The sequence below is a fragment of the Oryza sativa genome, chromosome 7 (genome assembly GCF_034140825.1).
Source record: "Oryza sativa Japonica Group chromosome 7, ASM3414082v1".
Lineage (NCBI taxonomy): Eukaryota > Viridiplantae > Streptophyta > Magnoliopsida > Poales > Poaceae > Oryza > Oryza sativa.
The window spans coordinates 16,617,167-16,621,681 of record NC_089041.1 but is presented as its reverse complement, the minus strand read 5'-3'; the positions used below and the strand labels follow the sequence as shown (position 1 = coordinate 16,621,681).

Sequence of the window (4,515 nt, the reverse complement as noted above, 5' to 3'; positions counted from 1 at the left end):
TACATAATGCAAGTCTCTTGTTCAAAAGATCATGTCTTACAGCTATATGATATTATATTGGTTTCTCATTCTGCTTGCAGGTCAGATAATAATTCATTGAGGTTGATTGCCACATATTGATAATTCTACAGGTTAGGAGTAATACTTATAACGTATTGATGCAATTCAGTTTCAACAGTCATGAAGTGTTGATGAATTATGAAGAGCTCAAGCAATAGCATCCAATCCTGTCTAGAGAATATTCATCAAGAACAGTTAAGTTTCAGTAGTTGAATAGTTCTAGAAGTAAGTCCTTGATGACATGCATGTGATTTTAGAACACTTGGTCTTTACTTGGAGTTTGAATATTTCTGTTGAAATGTGCACACTGATTTTGACATTGTCACTGCCTAAAATGAATCATTAATACCTTGCCTGCTTTTTTTTTTACAGGATAATATAGAAGACTAAGGATTTACGGATTACGAGGGAAAGAGGAACCGGATGAATCAGTTCTACCTGTAAAAAGTTGTAGTTAGCTTTAATTAGTGAGACAATTATGTGGACTTCAGGATTTTTTTTTGTGCCATTGCACCTTTTTTTTTCAAATGTACAGTTAAGTTGTAACTTTGATGTTTTATATTGAATATATAAAAAAATTGTTTTGATCATGTCAATTTTACAGCTTTGTCACATAAGAGCGAAAATATTACAAAGTTACATGCTTTACAGAAAGGTTCCTCTCAGATTGTAGAGACGTTTTGATAGGTCCTACACACCGTCTCTCTCTGGATGGAGACATTCTCTAAAATGTCTCTAACCTAGTGTAGAGTCATCTCTTCAAACGTCTTTATATCGTAGACGCGCTTAATAAGGTGTCTCCAAAATTTGAGACGGTCTCAACGGAGACGCTTCTATGACGCTTTTCTAAAACGCCTCTAAATCTCCTTAAGGACGTTCTATAACATCTCTAAACTGCTAATAAAGCGTCTCCCCAAGAGATTTTTGTTGTAGTGTTAGAACATTTACTATGTTCCACAATGTATGTGGAATATACAAAGTATTATAACTTCATTTTTACGTAACTCATTATAGAATCAGTAATTTGCAGATAGCATATAGAAACACCTAACCACTTCAAAAGAGCTCGAAAAGAAAACCTACTCAGTTTGTCAGCACACTATTACCTCTATGAACAAAATGACATATATGAGAAATGTATTTCATAACAAACTAAACGAGCATAGGGGAAAATAATGTATGTCACTAAACGACATTGTTGATTGTGAAAAAAAAGTCTGAAACACAAACATATGTATTAACCGGCTTGAACCTCATAACATAGAAAACGAAGGAACCATGTGCATTCTGAGTGGAGACAGCTACAATTAAGAACAAAAAATGTGATGCGAAAATTACCAATTTGGCATATATAGCAGATGCTTCATGAATGTTTCACATTCATGAACAGAGCTCATGCTTCGTCTGTGTATCTTGGACATGCAAATTGGGATTTCAGAGATCCATAAAATTAGACAAATTCACAATGAATTAAGAACCACATATTGCTTAGAGAAAGAATGGAAAATTACTCTGGGCTCCTTGATGTGACTCCAATGCAAGCATCACCAGGTGATCTAGGCGAGATGACATATTATTTCTGCGCAAATTGCCTATCAATATCAGGTTCCCTCTCCCAAAGAAAAATAAAACAAAAAGCAAAGAAACGCAGGAATGACTGAGCCATTGCCGACTTGCTATTCCTTACCGTTGTCCTGACCAAGCCGCTAGCCGCTGCCATCCCTAGCCATCGACTTGACCGAGCAACAGTCGTCGTCATCACAGTAATGGCCAAGCTGCAACCCTCCTCCTTCCTTCTCCCCAACAGCTGCACTGTTCCTACCTTCTCCTCCTACCAAATCCGGCGACCTATATAAGCCGAATCTAACACCGGGTGGAGCTGAGAGGAGAGGGGTGGTGGAGGTGCAGAGAAGGAGAGTAGTAGAGGGTGGCAGCGACGGCTTGCTCCCTCGCTTCCAAGGTCCCGAGCAGCCAGATCCACTAGCGGGAGACCAAACCATCGACGGCCCGCCAACGGATCTAGCGCTACACCAAGAGGGGCGAAGAAGAAGGTGGAGGCGGCTCACATCTCTTTCATCTGGGCGGTTGGATCCATCTGTGGGGAGGCTGGCCTCCCTCATTGGTAGCTGCGGTGGCCTGACCGGGAAGAGAGGCGAGGGCGGGCTGCCGGCAGCGGGAGGAGGGCAAGGCGGCGACGCGCGCGAGAAGAGGAGGGCGAGGCGGCGTGGGTGAGAAGAGCGTCGGGTGGCCGAGCTGTGCGTTCAGTGGTGCGAGGTTAAGGTGGCTAGGGTTTTTGGCAAATCCATACCGTCCGTTCCCAATCCAACGATCTGACAATGATGGAAGGGTAGCCAGGCTGGGACACATGGACGGCCAGATCGACCTTAGCACGTGATCCGACGGGCCACGTTAACGGGGATGCACATGCTATTAGCGGAAAGAGCAAGAGTTTTTCTGAAAAAAATCGATGACGTGGCGCTCTAATTCTCTAGCACTCCCACGACATTTAGAGAGATTAATATGTATCAAAATTAATCCTACGAGTTAGAATAGGATTAAAAATGCATCTTTGTATATATTCTTTCGACTGCTGACGACGGTCTTAGAGCTCAAGTTCTGTTACACTGTGGACATTTCAGAGGAGAAATCAATAATTGGTTATACAAGTTTCCTTTCCTGCTGCAACAAAAAGGCCTGATTAGATGATTGATAACTCTTTGGCTGAGATAGTCAGATGGACTATTATTATCTTTGCTACAAATAAAAATGGAAAAATTGAGAAATTGCACGACGAGTTTTTCCCCAAGGTATCAGAGATCCGGCAATGTCCACTAATACTCGTTGGGGCATTCTATACAAGAGTATAGTTACCTCCCATAGCCATGAAGCCCATGAGCACTCTCATCATGCATCATGGTGCTTCTTCTCCACTCTGGAATGTGAGCCTCGAAACCTTTGTGAACACATTGGGTCTCTCACAAACTTCTTGAGAGTTCACTTAATCGCCTCTGAGACTGGGAAAGCACATGGAGATGCCAAGAGTGACATGAAGAAATCTTCACTTTAGGCTCTTTAGAACAAGCCTCTTGGATGGTACATATTAAGCTACTCTCAACTGAAACTAGGACCAAACTAGTGAAGAAAATGATCACTTCAATTGTTTTGATGGTGCTCTTGGACTCTCCCTTCAATTGCTATTGGGTTCAGTCCCACATCAGTAATTGATGATGGGGGAGCACGACTTAAAAGGTGAGGACGGTCTTCACCCATCAGACTATTCTTTTGGGTTGTGTAGACTCAGGACCTAAAGTTGTGGCTCCAGTTAGGCCTGTGGTGGAGCAGGCCCAATGTGATCTGGGTGGCCCACGGTTGATGGGCCGGGCTGCGCACTCTAACAATTGCTCAGCTCAATATGGTTCCAAAAGAGACACTAGGGAGTTCAAAGCAAGCTATAGCCTCAACTGAGCTCATAAGCCGTTTGTTACCCTTGGCAAAATCGAGCCGAAATTATATAAGGTCTGATAATCCAGTACCAAACTAGCTTGTCTGACCAATTGTGCTTTTCCAATGGTAACTGTGCATATAGCCGCTGGGCCATAAATTAAGTGCCAAACAATCCGGTACCACCTGAATTGTCCAAAATCCTTTGTCCAGCATGGTGCCGGATAATTCGCCTCGTTTAAAACCACTGTTTGGCAGCAGTTGGATGACCATGAGGCTGGATTGTCCAATGCCGAGTCAGATTGTCCGACAGTTGCCAAATCAACTTGGTCTCGAACAATTCATGGGGTGCAGACAATCCAGCTCGTTCATTTTCGTACTATGTAGTCAACACATGATCACAATCGGACAATGATCTAACTGGAGGATCCGACAACGCACCGGATTATCTGGTTGAGTTGCTCTAGCAACTTAGATAAGTACTAGCCTAGATTATTCGTCAACACTCGGACTTTCCGGCTAGTATAAATTTAGGGTTGCAAGAGGACCTGATTTTTACCCACCTATTTTAGTAATTTATTTGAGAGGCTAAGAACTTGTGTGCACCACACCTAGATTCTACTAGTTCTTTTGAAAGTTCAAGTTCCTAGTTTTCAACCCCTCTTTATAGTACGGTATTTTAACCTAATTTTATCGCTTTTGCCCCAATGACTTGAATGCATTACCAATGTTTGAGTGCGGTAATTTGAACTCGTCTTAGACCATTATTAGAGGGTATATATGCAAAATATCCATTCTTTCATCACCAAAACCCTAATCGTTTTTCAACACTTAATAACCAAGATTAGTTCCAATGATTATATTGTCATTAATCACTAAAATACCACATTAGGTCTAGATGCTTTCACATCGCGTAGCCCACGCCTGACAATAACATGCATGTTGTCATTCCCATGCAACCTTTTTTTAAAATGAAGCCAGCATTTGCTGGTGTTATATTAAGTAGGTTAGAAA

General features: G+C 42.1%; 1 long non-coding RNA gene across 1 annotated transcript; it reads right to left on the bottom strand.

Moving 5' to 3' along the window:
* Positions 1-1,162: 1,162 nt before the first annotated feature.
* LOC136357196 (uncharacterized) lies at positions 1,163-2,410 on the bottom strand. Its single transcript, XR_010742379.1, has 2 exons — positions 1,748-2,410; positions 1,163-1,639 (listed from the first exon to the last, which is right to left on the bottom strand). It is a non-coding gene; the product is annotated as an uncharacterized lncRNA (long non-coding RNA).
* Positions 2,411-4,515: the final 2,105 nt, after the last annotated feature.